Consider the following 19393-nt stretch of genomic DNA (forward strand, 5'->3'; position numbering starts at 1 on the left):
AATCTAATGATGAAAGATGACTCAAGGAAGGAACCAGTAACTTCAAGGCCTTGAGAGAAGGATGACCAAGTCTGCAGTGCCATTGAAGAGGAGTAAGAGATGACTGAAAAGCTACTGGAGGACCACCACCATCAAGGTAATATAATCCACCTGCTTCATGCCTTCCACCAATCTTCCTCCCCGTCTTGAGATCCTGAAACACACAAGAAGAAGGGTAGAAGGTTACAGAACAATTAAGAGACTTGGTTAATCTCCTGATAGACATAAGGTTAAAAGGAAACTTAGGAACATATAAAACAGATGATAAAGGCAAGGAGGAGAGATTAACATCACCAACACCACAGATAGGAGATGTAGAACCATTAGCAAGTGTAATTGTTTGAGGTGTGGAGGAGTGGGAAAGGGAAGAAAATACATCATGAGTCCCAGACATATGATCCGAGGCCCCGGAGTCAATGATCTAGTGCGAATCTTTGGAAGCTAAGCAACCCATACCTAAATGGGCAAGTGTAGCGGTGTTCTGCAGAGATGTTTGAATGAACTGCTCATATACTGCACGTGGTACACTCACCATTTCCTTCTCAGAAGCACAAGTAGATGTGGAGGGGATTGGGTCAGTTTGCTGACTTTCAGTAATTGTATCACTACCCTTAGTCCTAGCATGGTTAGCCCAAGTGTAGGGTGCACCACGTAAATCATAGCAGAAATTAACTGTGTGCCCCTCTAAACCACAATGTGTACACTTTCTCTGAGTATTACTCCTTCCTCTTCCCCGACCTCCCCCTTTAGTCACTTTCAATGGATGTCCTCTTAAGACGAGCAAAAGCTTCTTCAAGTGAGGGAAAAGTAGATCCTCCCAATATTTGTGCTCTGATAGGCTCATACTCAGCCTTCAACCCCACAAGAAACCTTGTCACATCAAGCTGCTCATGTTGCTGTTGTTGGATCTGAACATCTGATGTTAGAAGATGATACACATTGAGCTCATTACGAATGTTCCTCAAACTTGCATAGTACTCTTCTAAGCTTTGACTCCCTTGCTTCAAATTGAAATACTCTTGGTACAACTGATACACCCTAGTTGTATTGTCTTGTCCAGAGTACAACTTCTTAGCATGATCCCAGATTTCCTTAGCTGTATCTAGGAACATGAAGTTCACACTAATCTTTGGTTCCATGTTGTTCCAGAGCCATGTCATTATCTGTGCATCTACTTGTTCCCAGTCACTGAACCCAGGGGAATCAAAGGGAGGTTTCTCCTCTCTTTACATGTTTTACCTTCCTCTTGGCCTTTAAGAACACCTCTATAGATTTTGCCCATGGTACATAATTCTTACCATTCAACTTGATGGATGTCATTTGAACGCTTAGATAGTCTGGAGAAAGCACGACACCTGTTTTGTTATCATTCCCATTTTCAAATAAAGCAATCTTAATTATTTTACTTTCAAATATACAACACAACCTCACACTCTTTCACAAGACTTATCTCACTTATAACACCACCAATTCCAACTTCTTTAAATACACATTACACACCACACACTAAGGCTGAAAACACTCAGTCTTCACATCAAACACCTAGGCTGCACACTACAGAACCATTCACCATCAACACACTAAGACTGAAATCACTCAGTCCTCACATCAAACACTTGGGTTGCACACTGCAGAACTGATTACACACAAGATATAGGAGATCACTTTTAAATATTTTGAAACATAGATACACCAATCACCATGACACAACTACCACCAATCTACTGTTGTTGTGAACTTCAGCAGTCGATAACTCTTCTTCAACATACATACGAAGAGAAATGCAGAGGAACACGACTGAGATGCATATCAGTCACACTGAGCACCACCACAACCAACTTTTGAAACAAAAAGAAACATTCACAGTGCCTTACTAGGACAAACAACAATAGTGTTCATACCTGTCCACATTCAGCCCTCTTCGATACTGAATAGAGGGTTTAGTATACCACTCCAACGACCACCACAACAACGACTGGAAGAAGATGACTATGAAAGTTGGCGGCGAACCCAGAAAGAGAACAGCAGCAAGAAAGAAAAGAGGATACGACCTTACAGCTCTGATACCATGTTAGTAAACCCTAGCAGATTCTAGGTTGAAGTAGAGAAGAAGAAAGAAAAGAGAAAGAAGAAGAAGAAGAAGAAGAAGAAAGAAAGGTTCGGCCAGACTAGAAGAGAGTCAAAATCTCCCTCCCCTAGCTGACCCACTTGTATTTATTCAAAAACATAGAGTTACAGGAAAGACCATTTTGTCCCTCATAGAAGATGGGACACATAACTTAAACTCAGATACAATAGACCTTTCACTCTCAAGCAGATAATCCAGAATGACCAAAATACCCATGAGTCGAGCATTCTAACAGTTACCAGTACTGTTGCCCTGTTATTCTCTTTGATTTTCAGCGCATCCTTACCTTTGATCCGTTCCTCTTCAAACTTGAAAGTCTTAGCTTCGATCGACACCTCAGACCTCCATCTTCCTATGACTCTGAATCCCCTCTCACCCTCCATCTTCCTACATGCTACTCATTGGCAGGCATTTATATTGCCAACAGGGAAAGGTTACAAGGTCTAGCAGATATATTGGGGTGCAAGTTGGAGAATTGGCCCTTGTCCTATCTAGGAATACCATTGGGGGGAAACACAAAGAGCACTACTTTCTGGGATGCTATGGTAAAGAAATGTGAAATAAGATTACCAACATGGAAATCAAATTATCTTTCAAAACAGGGGGGTTGATTTGTTAAAGGCTGCACTGGCGAATATCCCTACTTTCTTCTTGTCGGTTTTCAGGAATCCAGCAAAAGTGAGAAACTGGATTGAGAAATTACAAAGGGTTTTTTTTATGGGAAAGTGGAAATATTAGTGGATAGCATTGGGTTAATTGGGAGATAGTGAGAAAGTCAAAGAACGCAGGTGGCCTTGGCATTGGTAGAATCAAAGATCAGAATGCTTCCCTTCTTGGCAAGTGCCTCTGGAGATACCCCCTTGAACCTGAAGCCCTTTGGACTGCGGTGAACAGAATCAATAAAAAGTAAATATTGTCAGATGGGTGGAACAGAAATTTTTGCCTGAAGAGAATCAATTCTTGTTGCCCTTGATCAGGCATTGTCACTATCCATCCTAATTCATTTTACTTTTACAAGATACACCATTGGTAATGGTTGTCACATCAAGTTTTGGACAAATATTTGGTGTGGAGATATCTCTTTTGTAGCGAGATTCCCTAGACTGTACAGGATTTCTGAAAGCTGAAATGCTAGTATTGCAGACTGCCTGCCTTCTCTGTCCACAAATAACACCTCTCCTAACAACCCAGATCATAGATCCTAGACCCTAAACCCTTCTGTGCAATTTTCCTCCAACTCCTTCAAAGCTTTAACCACAGAGAAGAACACCCCTAGCTTCCCAGTGAAGAAAGTTTGGAACACTTATGTTCCCACAAGGGTCTCTTTCTTTGTATGGGAGGCTTGCTTAGGCAAAATAAATACTGGAGATGCCTGTCAAAAGAAAAGAAAAGGCAAGGTTTGCTTGTCTCTTCAGGTTGGCATCACATGCTTGGCAAGTGATGAAACAGCCACACACCTTCTCCTCCATTGTCCAATGGTTAGCAGAATCTGGAATTTGTTTCTCTAACTAGCCAGAATTGGGTGTTTCCAAGTAATATTTTGGATTTCCTCAACAAGCGGCATAGTCAAGTGTTGGCGATCAAAGGAAAAGTTTGTTAGACAGTTTTTTGTATGCCCTTAGCTTCAATCTGATTTGATGTACTTTTGTTATTTAGTGGAAATAAATAAAGTGCATGTTTGATTCATGTTGTTTGGTTTAATTCTGTGTAAAACCCTAAAACTGGACATTTATAGAGACTCATGTTAGTTTTAAATGTTCACAGCCGTTGGATAAGTCTGGGGAGATTTATCCTGCCAAGGCTGATGCTGGTGTGCCACCAAGTGTTGGGATGGCCTATCTCAGCCATCAAGGTAAGACCCGAGGCACATGCAGTATGGGATTACTTGAATCCTTGAACCGGACCAGATTTCCAGTCTTGCCCTAGACCTTGGAGATAGATGGGCAAAACTGGAAAGTTACACCTGACCCCTAGACTCGATTATGACACTTCACTAGGTGTTGGATCAGGCTGCCTTTGATATGCCAATCAGTGAGATCCTTAGCGGGGATCAAAACCTGGGTATGTTGGGGCAGTTTGAGAATTCATCTGAGTGGGTGATCATAGTGTCAGAATCAGCCACTTTGTCGGACAAAGGGTAATGATCGGGAATGCACTCTCTCTGATGGAAACCAAACTGCCGGCAGTTGATTTCAATCGTTGGAATTTTGTTTTGCAAAATTAATATATTTATATATATATATATATATATATATATATATATATATATATGTACGGTTTCGAATTGTTTGCAAATGGTTTTAATTCCCGGGATCCATGTGAGAGGAAAGTGCAGCACTGTTCCTTGCAGCCGAGGGAGAGGTCCTCTCTTGTCGGGCAGTGCTTGATCATTAAGGGCTGAGAGGTTAAGTGTAGGACCATTGAGGATAATACCTGATGGGCTAATCTTGCACCTGCCCACAGTCCCTGGGTTTTTATAAGATGGCTTGGCCCAGGGACCACTTAATGTAAGTGTTGGGCCCATAGGGTCCATATGATGGACTCAAGGGGTTCATTGAGTTTTTCAGTGAATTCGGCTGGGCCGAACCCATGTGGCTGGTGTGTAGATCAATGCTTGGGTCCCACGCCATACAAAGAAGCCCAACTGGGCAGCAGATTGGAAAGTAATTAGACACTGAACACTTAATGGGCCAGAAGCCCATTTCGAGGTGGGCTGATATGATCACCCATCCTTGGGGCGAATCTGAGATTAATGTTAGTAAAAGGATTGGGCCTTTAGCCTTATCCACTCTTGGAGACCAAATTCAAATTAGATTTGAATCTGGTAACCTCCTGATAAGATCAGGAGTAACCTAACTTTATCTGCAGATAAGATTAAGATTATCCCCTATCCAAATACTGATTTGGATTGGGATAACTCCTAATTAGGAGGATTCTTAATCAAGAAGAAAGGAGGAGAAACCCTAACCAAGAGAGAGAAATATCAGATTTCGAACCACCTTGAAGAGATATAGGATATCTCCTACGAATTGAGATAGGATCTCATTCATACTCCAGAAAAGAAAAAGGCAGTTCAGCCTTTTCGCCTTTAGAGTTCTCCTCCTGCCGCCGCCATCTGTTTTTGCAAGATTAGATCTTTGCAGAAAAAGAAAATCAAGAAATCTGTTCTTGACATTAGTCTTGCAACAAAGACTAAAAGGATTCAGTGTTTAGTGTTTCCAGAGGATTCTTGTGAAGGATCCAGTGTGTAGGACGCACCCTGCTGGTTCTGTTCCATCCACAGCTGTGTCATCTTCAGCAGGAACGGATCTTGGAGCATTCTTTGGGCGTGAACACCAACTTTGGGAGATACTGCTTCTCCGGATCAGGTATATTCCTCCCATTTATCTTTTGGTTCAGATTTGGTTTGATTATGGTTCAAGTAGGATCCTTGAATATTGTATTCTAAATTTAGGGAATATGATTCCCAGTTGGGAGAAAGTAGAAAATTTTTGAAATTCGCCCACCCATTCCGCAACCTTTATGGCGTCCATTAGATGGATCCTACCATTCTTTCAAAGTTTACTAGAAGATCATCACACATGCTGCTATGAATCTGGGAAGAACGTAATAACAGGATCTTTGATAACAGATCACAATCTCGGGGAAATAGAAGACCACATCATCAGCCTTTGCAACACCTGGGCCAAGCCTTGGGTGAGCTTACAGGTCTCCCTGTCTTGTGACCTGGACAAATGTCTTGTGGAAATCCTTCAATCTTCCCTTCCCCACCCTCACCCTTTTGAGACCCTTTGTTCCCATTCCTGACAAGGAGTTAAATCTCAAGTTTGATGGAAGCTCGTTTCGAAATCCTGGAGCAGTAGGTGTGAGAGGAGTGACTGTGGAGAAGTGGGGACCTGTGCTATGGGCGTCCAGTGGTCCCTTAGGTGTTGCTGATGCTTCCAATCCCTTTGTGCCACGTGGGTCCCACCAAAATCTATCACCATAGTCCTCAATCTTTCTCCCCCTAGACCACAAAGACACTTCAACTTCCAGAACCACCCAGAGTTTCCTCCGTCTTCCCTTTGGCAATGAGTGCACCATAGTTAGGACTTCTCATCCTGTTAAGACCTGAGTAGCAGCAGATCCAGAAGGAAGGATCCAGGCCCATTACACACCACGTCTCCATTACGGTTTGTGTATCCACATCATCCACATCAGGTGGAATGAGTGGGTTGTTAGTTATTCAGAGGACGTGCTCCATGATAAACGTCTGTATGAGCTCTTGAGAGCAACAGAACAGAATAGAATAAACGTCTTCCCTTAACCTCTCTCCTCTCCTCCTCCCTCTCTTCTCCCATCTTCTCAGTTCAGGAGGGTGAGATCCCTCGAAACAGCTCCAGTTCTCTCTGTTCTGTTTCGGTTCTATCAACTGGTATCAGAGCCAAATATTGGGGAGACAAGTAGCTGTTCTGATAGACAGTGGGAGTTCACTGAACTTCATAACTCCCGAGTTAACCCGACAGTTGGGTCTCATGGCTGAACCCATTCCGAGCTTTGCAATGAATGTAGCCAATGGCCAACGCATTACTTGTGAAGGGAAGTGCAAATCAGTGGAGCTCAAGGTTCAGGGGTATACATTCCAAGTGGACCTACACCTCTTGGAGTTCACAGGGGCAGATGCAGTTCTGGGAGTACAGTGACTCCAAATGTTGGGTCCTGTAGTTTGCAACTGGGCCGAGTTAACCATGCAATTTAACCAAGACAGGCAATCTTACATCTTAAGGGGAATTAAAAACCAGCCCATGACTGAAGAGAACCTGGAGGCCATTCTTAAACATTGCCAGTACACAGCTCATTACTAATGAGCATGGGCTCTCTTGGGCCCACAATTATCCCCTCCAATGTAACCACTAACCTCAGCCCAAGTGAGTTACAGCAGCTTCAGAGATTGCTGCGGGCTTACCCTGATGTGTTTGAGGAGCCCCACACCCTTCCGGCTCCTAGGGCCCATGACCGCAAAATTCCCATCCAACCTGGAGCTCCACCGGCCAATGTCAGGCCCTACCGTTACCCACATTATCAGAGGACAGAAATGGAACGGATGGTGAAGGAGTTGCCTTTATCCGGCCCAGTAGCAGCCCATATTTGTCCCCAGTTATTTTGGTAAAAAAAAAAAAAGATGACAGCTGGAGGTTTTGTGTGGATTACAGGGCTTTGAACAAGATCACGGTAAAGGATCGGTATTCTATACCCTTTATTGAAGAACTCTTTGGCGAATTGGGTAAGGCCAAGTAATTCTCTAAACTGGATCTGCGGTCGGGTTATCATCATATCCGTGTAAACCCGGAAGATATTCACAAGACTGCTTTCCGAACCTCGGATGGGCATTTCAAATTCTTTTATGCCTTTTGGTTTGACCAATGCCCCATCCACCTTCCAGAGACTCATGAATGAGATTTTCAGACCTTATTTGTGGGTATTTATTCTGTTATTTTTTTATGATATACTAGTTTACAGCCCAAATTGGGCCGCTCACTTGGACCATTTGCAATGTACATTGGGCCTGCTCCGCCAACATCAGCTGTATGCTAAGCCCACCAAATGTTCGTTCGGTCAAACGCAAATCAGCTATTTGGGACATATCATCTCAAGGGATCCACTGACCCAGAGAAGATAGCCTGTATGGTTACTTGGGCCAGGCCCACCACACCTCGAGCTCTAAGGGGGTTTCTTGGACTTACTGGTTACTATTGCAGGTTTATCAAAAACTACGGTGTGTTGGCCGCGCCCCTCACCAGATTGCTGAAGAAACACTCCTTTGAATGGGATCCACAGGCTGAAGAAGCTTTCCATTTATTGAAGAAGGCGATCACCACACCTCCTACATTAGGCCTCCCAGATTTCAGCCAAGAATTTGTAGTGGAGACTGATGCCTTTGGGAAAGGAATTGGAGCGGTCTTGATGCAGTAAGGTAAGCCACTGGCCTACTATAGCAAGGCTCTTACCCCACAAGCCCAAGGAAAGTCTACATACAAGAAGGAACTGATGGTCGTGGCTCTTGCCATCCAGAAATGGAGGGCGTACCTCCTGGGCCACAAGTTCGTGGTTAGGACTGACCATCGCAGCATCAAACATTTACTAGAACAAAGGGTATTGGGCCCTGATCAGCAGAAGTGGGCCTCCAAACTGTTGGGGTTCGATTTCAGCATTGAATACAAGCCGGGTCCCTCAAATGCTGTAGCTGATGCCCTCTCCAGGATGGGGGATCTTCATGTAATGGGAGTATCACAGCCTACCTACTCATTGCTGAGCCAGTTAAAGCAAGAAGCTCAACATGACCAGCAGCTGGCCCAGTTGCGGGCCCAAATTCTGGATGGTTTTGCTACCACTCCAGGATACAGTGTGAAGGGAGTTCTTTTCTACAAAGGAAGAATGGTGGTTTCGGATCAGTCCAGGTATCTCCAAGAACTGTTACATCTGTTCCACAACTCAGCCCAAGGGGGGCACTCCGGAGCTCTCCGTACTTACAAACGACTAGCCACTCATTTTCATTGGAGGGGCATGAAACGAACGGTACAGGATTTTGTGGCAAGGTGTGCTACATGTCAACAACAGAAGTACAGCACTCAATCCCCGGCTGGCTCTTACAATCCCTACCCATACCTGAGAAAGTCTGGGAAGAGGTTACCATGGACTTCATAACCGGACTTCCCATCTCCCAAGGAAAGTCAGTGGTGCTAGTGGTGGTGGATCGACTAAGCAAGTATGCCCATTTTATTGCTCTTTCCAGACCCTATTCAGCCTCCACCGTAGCTCAGGCTTACATACGAGAGGTGGCCAAGCTCCACAGGACCCCGCTCTCCATTTTTACAGACTGGGACCCTCGCTTCATGAGCACCTTTTGGCAAGCCTACTTCACAGCCCAAGGTGTCCAAATGCTGCATACAACTAGTTACCACCCACAGACAGATGGACAATCGGAAGTAGTTAACCAGTGCTTGGAAACCTACTTGCGATGTTTTGTAGGAGATAAACCCAAGCAGTGGGCTAGATGGCTTCCATGGGCCAAATTCTGGTATAATACCACATTTCAGGTTTCAGCAGGGACAACCCCCTTCAAGGTACTTTACGGGTGTGACCCCCCTTCTATTAAGCCATACGAAAAGGGAACCTCCTCAGTAGCCGAAGTTGAAGCTCAATTCACTGAGAGAGACGACATACTTAAGACCCTCAAGTATCACTTACAGTGGGCCCAACAACATATGAAACTTGCTTACGACAAGAAGCACCGAGAGCTGGAATTCTCAATGGGAGATTGGGTCCATTTGAAACTTCAGCCAAATAGACAGGCATCTCTGGCCCAAAGAGCGTCTCAGAAGCTGTCTCCCCATTATTTTGGCCCATTTCAGGTGGTTGAGAGAATCGGGAGTGTAGCCTATCGTCTCGACCTTCTCACAGAGAGCTAGTTACACTCTGTTTTTCATGTTAGTTTCCTTAAGCCCTGCCTATCCCCTTCTGACATCACCAGCCCCACACTCCTTCCGTTCTCTGAAGTTGGTGAGGTAATGTTTAAACCACAAAGAATTAGGGATGTTCGTTGGGTGAAAATTGGCAGAAGAACCCACAAACAGGCCCTAATTGCTTGGGAGGGCCTGCCAGAGGCGGATGCAACTTGGGAGGATTACATTCAGCTCCAGAAGCGGTTTCCCACCATCGACCTTGAGGACAAGGTCGTTCTCAATGGGGAAGGGTATGTTAAGACCCGAGTAGCAGCAGACCCAGAAGGAAGGATGCAGGCCCATTACGCTCAAAGCCCAATTCAGGCCTCTCCAGAGTTCACGCATCCACTACGGTTTGTGTATTCACGTCGTCCACGTCAGGTGGAATGAGTGGGTTGTTAGTTATTCAGAGGACGTGCTCCATGATAAATATCTGTATGAGCTCTTGAGAACAACAGAACAGAATAGAATAAATGTCTTCTCTTAATCTCTCTCTCCTCTCCTCCTACATCTCTTCTCCTATCTTCTCAGTTAAGGAGGGTGAGCTCCCTCGAAACAGCTCCAGTTGTCTCTGTTCCGTTTCGGTTCTATCACATCCCCTTCTGGCCTCTTATTCACATCAGACATCTTCACCTCACTACTACCATCTTTAGCTATTAGATCCACTTGCTCCCTCTCTGTAGGATTCATTCATTTCTCTTACTTTCTTCAGATTGCAGTATTGCACTAGCGCATAGACCTCCTGGACTGAAGGAAGCCCCTTACTCCCAAGAATTTGAACTCTTATAGGTTCATACACCAGATTTAACCCCAACAAAAAGAACGCAAGCACTCTCTGATCTAAGACAATTTTTTTATAAGCCTTAGCATCACTATCATCCTTCCAGTCAATGGTTTGATAATGGTCTAACTCCTTCCAGGTTGAGGTAAGGGAAGAATAGTACATAGTGAGAGGATTGTCACCCTATTTACTCTCATGGACTTTTCTAATAACTGATACAAATGAGCATAATGCCACTGTTCAGCATAAGTGGTCTTGGCTTGCTCGCATATTTCCTGTCATTTCACCCCAAATAGAATTTCTTGTCACTTGAGGTTGCATAGAGGTTAGAAGCCAAGACATAACCATGTTGTTCTTTTGATCCCACCGATCATGCTCTGCAGTACTTTCCTTTGGTTCTTTAACCTTTCCAGTGAGATGCCCAGTCTTAAAAAGATCAAAAGAGGAGGTGAACCCTCAAATCATATCAGCCTTACAAACATTCCTAAACAAAGTCCCCCTATTAACTCCTTGCTTTGCTTAAGTGCCAGCCATACCATTTAAGGATCTTCTAGTCCATCTAAACTGAACATCAATCTCCCTTGTTAAATTCATACTTTCCCTAACAGGTTGTCTAAAGAACCAAGTTACCAAGCTATTCATTTGCATCCAACCTATTACCAATTTCGAGTCCCCCCCCCCCCCTTTTAAATGTTGAAACCCCAACTACTTGGCCAATCTCAGACCTTGAGGTAGAGTCATCACTTCTGCTCTTAGTGAGTCATCTCTAGAAACACCCATAACACCAAAGGGACCAGGGTTACCTACAGAGATACCACCAAAGTTCAGTTTCACCCTATGTTGTAAGTAGACCTGTTCATGGGTCGGGTAGCCCAACCGGCTAGCCTGGCCCGACGTGTACAAAGTCGGGCTTGAACATGAGTTTAGGCCCATGGCCCTTGGGCTTGGGCTTGGTCATTTTACTTTATGTTAAGAGTGTGGTGTAATGTAAGTGTTGTGTCCCACACTTAATTAGGGGCATAACTGTCTTTCTGTTTTAATTAGAAACCTATAAATTATATCAGACCAACTAGAGAATTGATTTTTCTCTCTATTCGAAGCAGTCTTCACTTCTACTTCTTCCTCTTTTCTCTTCTCTTTTCTCTTCTCTTCCCTCTCTCTCTCTCTCTCTCTCTCTTTCTTCCCTATTTTTTTCTGTTATTCTACAATATATATATATATTTTTTTTTTTCTTTGTTTCTCTTCTCTTTTTTCAAGCTGTAGTGAGATTTTTCATTATTGCTGGGTTTTGAAGTTTTTTATTATAAATAAATTAGTTTTTTATTGAGGAAAAAAAGAAAAAAATTATTTTTCCCAATTTTCTAGATGGGCTTCAGGCTCAGGCCCGGGCTTTGGGCTTCAAAGCATATTGCAACTCACAAGTATTTACTTCCCCATTTTTCTATTCTCACCTATAGGTCTTGATCCTAAGGAAAGCAAAGGGATTCCGTCCCTTATGAAAGAAAGTGCTCAGGAGCATGGAATTAGATGGTTTTAAAAAAGGATTTCATGAAAAAGAACCAACTGGGCCCAATAACCATTTTTAATCTGTTCGGAGGTAGAGAAAGCATCCATAAATAGATGAGATAAGAGTTGCATCAGAAGCTCTTTTATGGGAATTTTTAGCCCCATTCTGTAACTTCAATATATTGACATGTTCATAATTTACTTATCAAAAAAAAAAAAAAAAGAGGAAAAAACTCTTACACTTTCACACTAAGGTTCCAAGTGATAACTAACTAGGTAGGCTGATACAACCATATCTAGCAACATTTATAAAGGCTTAGACAACCACTACAGGGAAGGGGGAGAGAAGTTGGTTATAGGTCACTAATGTCTACCAAAATTGTATCTTACTCTTGCCCAAGGTTGTATTTAAGGCAATTAAGAAACCACATATAAATCCTATTCTAAGTTACTATGAAGGTTAACTTGCAATACCAAGAACCTTTAGTTTATTCATGTTGTTTGAGAACCATGCACCTTCTTAGAGATCTATGAGAAATCTAAGGGATTGCAAAACCAAAAATGCTTTCTTTAACATAGCAGGCAGCTAATGTATGATACCAAAAGTTACCATCATTTAGTCATCTTCCCCACATCAAGAAGTATCCTCTTGTGTGGCTTGACTCCATTAATTTAACATTACTCAGCTGCTATTGTTAATTTTCAATTTGGGTTGGGAATTGTATCATCCCAAATAGATGCCTAACCAATGATAATGCAGCACAACATGAAAGAAATAGATAGCATAGCTCTCCACATCATAATCATTGCATCAATACTTCCTACTAACACTTTAGCATACATAAAGGGGCCAATGCTTGGTGAAATGGTAAAAATCTTGGGCCGACAAGCCTGAGAACATGTGTTCAAGTCTGAGAGCAGCCACTTTGTGTACCAAAAAAAACGAAAGAAAAGAAAAAGCCAAAGGTTAGGTCCATATCCAGTCTGCCCTTCCCAAGGCCCCATATAACTGGGACCAACATTGGATAATGGTCTCTTTAGCATTCAAAGAAAAAAGGAAATGGCTGTTCATAGGTCATCTTTGAAGCTTACAGTTAAAACATACTAAGGAGTAGGAGAAAAGCACTGACTTAACCAAAGTTTGGATTGCTTCCACCTGTGATAACCAGGTACCTACCTGTACCTGTACATTGGTGCTGCATTGTATCAGAGACCTAATTGAAAAGAAAATGAGGGAGTTGTCAACAGACCCAGAGCAGAATACAGAATTCTGGGGATGAAGAATGGATGATTCGACCCTACCCCAAGGGTCCTTTATATAGAAAATGAAATTAAAGATATTACAGAGAGGCCCTTGTAGGGCAACAGAATTTAGAGAATTTACAGAGAGTTTCATCACACTCCCCCTCAAACTAATAAAGAGGTATGAGCATCAGTTTCTTACTAGAAATAAGTGTATGGATCTTGTCATGGCCTTTGTGAAATGTCAGCAACTTGCATATCAGAGGCAACATGAGGGAGAGAAATAGAGTTTGCAAGAAACAGGTCATGATAAAGTGGCAGTTACCTCAATATGCTTAGTCCTTTCATGAAAAACAGGATTAGAGGCAATCTTAATAGCACTAGTGTTCTCCGCATACAGAGGAATGGGCGTAGGAGAGAAATGGCCCAACTCCTGAAATAAAGATTGAAACCAAACAACTTCACTACAAATAGATGACATTGCCATGTACTTTGCTTTCGTAGAGAACTTGAAAGCAGTCTGTTGTTTCTTGCATTTCCATGATATTAGAGAGTCACCCATGAAAACACACCACCCAGTGGTGGAGCGACGTGTGTTGAGGTATCCAGCCCAATCTGCATCAACATAGGCCTTCAACTGGAGAGAAGAAGATGAAGAGAAGAAAAGATCCTATGATAAGGAGCCTCAAATATAGTGGATGATTCAATGCATTGCAGTCAAATGAGGTTGACAAGGTGCAGAGACAAACTAACTAACAACTTGAACAGCATGTGAGATGTCAAGACGAGTCATGGTCAGATAGATGAGAGACCCTACAAGTTGCCGATAGAGGGAAGCATTAGGAAGCAGGGCGCCTTCTGATTTGGATATTCTGGTATTCAGCTCCAAGGGAGTATCAACTCATTTATCATCAATGAGGTTGGCCAACTTAACAAGATCAAAGGCATACTTGTGTTGGCAAACAAAATAACCCTGGGAGTTTCGTTGAACTTCAAGTCCTAAGAAATAGTTAAGAGGGCCGAGATCTTTCATGTGAAAGGAACTGTGGAGAAGAGACTTGAGGTCCTAAATTCCTTCTATATCATCTCCAGTCAACAATATGCCATTCACATATAGTAAGAGGAGGGTAAGGCCCTGGGGTCTTTTCCGGACAAAGAGAGAGTAGTATGATGCACTTTGGCTATATCCGGCTTGCACGACAACATCTCTAAATTTTTCAAACCAAGCTCGAGGGGCTTACTTGAGCCCATAGAGGGACTTCTTTAGCCAACAGATGAGGGAGGGTTCACTACAGTACCCCAGAGGAGGTTTCATATATACTGTTTCCTTTAGATGCCCATGTAAAAAGGCATTTTTCACAACCAATTGAAAGATACTCCAAGAGTGAGCAACAGAGAGGGCTAAAAGTACACAGACTATAGTAATCTTGGCTACTAGAGAAAAAGTCTCTTCATAGTCAATGCCATACTCCTGTGTGTATCCCTGTGCCACAAGCCTGGCTTTGTAACGGTCCAGAGATCCATAAGATTTCAACTTGATGAAATAGACCCATTTGCTCCCAATAATAAAGCCATCTGAAGGTGCTAGGACAAGGTCCCAGGTGTCACTCTCATGCAAAGCTTGAATTTCTGTATCCATGGCTTCTTGTCATTGAGGATTGCTACTAGCCTATTGGTAAGAACGGGGAATATCTGTAGAGGTCAAAACAGCAGAGAAGGAGCTATGGTTTGAAGAAAAACCATAGCAATCAGGTGGTCTAGAGATATTAGTAGAATGACGTAAAGGTACAAGAGGAATAATTAAGGAACCTGAGACTGGGGCATCACTTGCAATCGTAGGCGTAGGAGCTAGACCATGAACCCGCTTGCGAGAGAAGACAAGAATATCCTTCTCAGTAGTGGACAATGGAGTATCATGTGGTTCAAAATCATGCAAAACTGAAACTGAGGGTGCGGATAACTTGGCAATTCCTGAAAAAAAATGAGATATGTTCAAGAGAAATCACATTTTGAGAAATATGAATACGACGTGATGAGGGATCGTAACAAAGGAATCCCTTGTGGTTAGGGTTATATCCTACAAAAGTGCACATGACAAATTGAGCTGAAAACTTTGAACATTCACGAGGAGGAAGATGAACAAAGCATAGACACCCAAAGACATGAAGATGGGAAAGATCCGGGGGGATCCAAACATCTTTTGACGAGGAGATATTTTAGAAAGCACAAAAGATGGGACACAATTGATCAGATATATTGCAGTGCTAGCAGCCTCAACCCAAAATGTGGGAGGCGCATGTGATTCTTTTAGAAGAGTCCTTACAACACTGAGAATGTGACCATTCTTTCTTTCGGCCACACCATTTTGCTGAGGAGTGTCTGGGCAGCATCATTGTAATTGTATGCCATGATGTTTCAGGTAAGCCAAAAATTATCTATCACAGTATTCTCCCCTTGAATCTGAGCGTAAAATATGCACATTCGCTTGGAATCAAACTCGAACCATGTTATGAAACAACCGAAAGGTTGGAAAAACTTCTTATTTGTGTTTGAGAAAGTAGATCCAAGTGTACACAGTACAGTCATCAATGAATAGCACAAAATACTTGTATCCCATCTTATAAATAATAGATGAAGTCCAAACATCACTATGAATAATTTCAAAAGGCGAAGTAGCATGTTCAGCTCGGTGAGTGAACGGTAAAATATGACTCTTACTCAAACAACAAGAGTCTGGTTCGAGAGATAAAGTAGGAGAAAAGGAGAGAAGAAAAGTTTGGTTCGAATTAGGGAAAAGTGTCTCTCCCTTCGGCCAGACATGTTTTTTTATTATTAATATAATGGAAAAGACACATGTGCCCTTATTTAAGTGAGGGACACTAGTTCTAATATAATATTACAGATCAGCAACCTCAACATAAGTATAAAGACAGAAATACCCCTAAACTAACACTCCCCCTCAAGCTGGTGAGTATATATCATATAATCCCAGCTTGTTACATATGTATTCCACTCTTCCCCGACTCAACCCTTTTGCAAATAAGTTTGCCCACTGGTTTCCTGTATTAACGTATGCAGTGTCTATCACTCCATTCAACACATTCTCACTCACAAAGTGATAGTCAATCTCTATGTGTTTGGTTCTTTCATGAAACACCGGATTAGAAGAAATATGAACTGCAGCCTGATTGTCACAATAGAACTTCATTGAAGTATTAATGTTGTGTCATATCTCCTGTAGAAGGTTCCTTAGCCACACTTATTCACAAGCAGTATGTGCCATAGCTCTATATTCTGCCTCTGCACTGCTCCTTGCCACGACTATCTGCTTCTTACTTTTCCACGTCACTAGATTACCCCCCAGAAAAGTGCAGTAACCTGTGGTAGACTGCCTATCAAACATAGAACCAGCCCAGTCAACATCAGTATACCCTTCTATTTAAAGTTTTCCACCACTTTTGTACATCAAACCACGACCAGGGGCCCCTTTTAAATACCTCACAATTCTTAGAACTGTATTCCAATGAGGAACCAGAGGTTTCTGCATGAACTGACTTACCACACTAACCGCAAATGAAATATCTAGCCGAGTAATGGTTAGGTAGTTCAATTTACCTACAAGTCGTCAGTATCTACTAGGGTCTTCAAACACTTCACCCATATCACTGCTCAGCCTAATATTTGTTTCCATAGGTGTTTCAGTTGATTTACCACCTAACAAACATGTTTCTTCCAGCAAATCAAGCACATATTTCCTCTTATACAAATTAATAGCATACTTAGATCTTGCTACTTCTATCCCCAAGAAATATTTCAATTTACTAAGGTCCTTCGTTTGAAAAAGTTCCTGTAGAAAAGTCTTCAACTTGTCAATGCCCATTTTATCATTCCCGGTAATAACAATATCATCTACATACACCACCAATAGTATTTTTCCTGCCAGAGAGTCATGACTGAAGACGGAATGATCAACTTGGCACTGTTTCATACCAAACTTCTTTACCACTTCACTGAACCTACCAAACCATGCTCGAGGAGACTGTTTAAGCCCATATATAGCCTTCTTTAGTCTGCATACCTTACCATCCTCCCCCTGAGCAACAAACCCTGGTGATTGCTCCATGTAGACCTCCTTGAGCAAATCACCATGCAAAAAGGAATTCTTGATATCAAGCTGATATAGGGGCCAATCATACATAGCTGCAAGAGAGATCACAACACGAACTGACCCTATCTTAGCAACTGGGGAGAAGGTCCCTGTGTAGTCAATACCATAGGTTTGGGAGTATCCTTTTGCAACCAATCTAGCTTTCAGGCGCTCAACACTACCATCAGGCAAATACTTAACAGTATAAACCTACTTACAACCGACAGCCTGCTTCCCAGGAGGAAGAGCGGTGAGGTCCCAAGTATGATTATGAAGTAGAGTTGAGAGCTCTTCTTCCATTGCACGGCACCACCCAGGAGAGGCAAGGGCTTCTTGGACATCCTTAGGGACAACAACTGAGGATAACAAAGAGATAAACTAGCGATGGGAGGCGGAAAGGTGAGTGAGTGAAACATGATTAGAAATAGGATGAAGGATGCAAGTGCATTTACCTTTCCGCAAGGCAATAGGAAGATCAAGATCAGATACTGGGTTCGGGGCTGGTGTGGAGACAACTGTCGGATCTGTTGACGGTGGAGGAGTAGCAGTCAGTATACCTGGGCAATGTGTATACACTTGACGGATAGGTGGGCATTCAACAGGTGGTGGCACTGGAGGCAAGAACTTGGTCACGGCTGGAACAAGGGGAACAAAATCGGCAACTGGAAGTGGAAGAGGAGGAGGTGATGAGGAGGAAGAAGCATCACCGGACCCCAAGAAAAACGGAGTAGACTCAAAGAAGGTAACATCAACACACACAAAGGAGCGTCGAGAACTAGGATGGTAACACTTATACCCTTTCTGGGTCCGAGAATAGCCAAGGAAGATGCACTTAAGGGATCGTGCATCTAACATGTCGTTCCCGGGGCCCAGATTATGGACGAAGCAGACACACCCAAATACCCGAGGAGAAAGAAGAAACAGAGACAAGGTGGGAAACAAGGCAGTAAATGGGGAATGACCATCAAGGATAGACGTGGGCATCCGATTAATCAAGAAGCAAGAAGCACCACATCACTCCAAAAGGGTTTGGGAGCATTCATGTGATGCATGAGGGATCGTGCTGTTTCCAAGAGATGACGATTCTTTCTCTCAGCCACCCCATTTTGTTGTGGGGTGTAGGTACATGAGGTCTGATGTATAATGCCATGTTGGTCCAAGTATTCTTCAAATGATGAAGATAAATATTCACTGCCATTATCATAACGAAAAATTTTAAAGTGAACACCAAATTGATTGCGAATCTCAGCATAAAATTTCTGGAAGATGGTAAACAATTCATTTCTTTCTTTCATTAAATAGAACCATGTCATCCTTGAAAAATCATCAACAAAAATGACAAAATATCTATATCCATTGTATGACATCACTTTATAAGGACCCCAAACATCCGAGTGAATCAAAGAAAAATGACTCGACACACGGTTATCAACCCTAGAACTAAAGGGAACACGATGGTGTTTCCCAAACTGACACGACTCACAATCTAAAACAAAAAGTTGACTCAACGAAGGAACCAAAGATTTCAAAACTTTCAGCGAAGGATGACCAAATTGATAGTGCCACTGGAGAGGAGAGAGAGATGACTAGAGAGTTGTTGATGTTCTTCCACCACCGTCAAAATAATACAATCCACCAGCTTCATGCCCTCCACCAATCTTCATCCTCGTCTTGAGATCCTGAAAAACACACATAAAAGGGTAAAAGGTAATGGAACAATTAAGTGACTTGGTCAGCTTACTAACAGACATAAGGTTAAACGGAAATTTAGGGACATACAAAACTGAGGATAGGGATACAGGGTCCAGGTTAACATTACCAACAACACAAATGGAGGATGTTGAACCATTAGCAAGGGTAACAGATTGTGATGTTGAGCAATGAAAGAGGGTAGAAAACACACCTGGAATTCCAGTCATGTGAACGGAGGCTCCAAAGTCAATAATCCAGGGATTGGGTGTGGATGCCAAATAAGCCATACTTGAGTGTGCGAAAGTAGCCATGTTCTGTTGAGATGTGGATTGGATAAACCTCTCATACTCATCACGGGGAACACTCACCATCTCCTT

Source organism: Nelumbo lutea, chromosome 3 (genome assembly GCF_056320005.1).
Source record: "Nelumbo lutea isolate HS-2025 chromosome 3, American lotus-T2T, whole genome shotgun sequence".
Lineage (NCBI taxonomy): Eukaryota > Viridiplantae > Streptophyta > Magnoliopsida > Proteales > Nelumbonaceae > Nelumbo > Nelumbo lutea.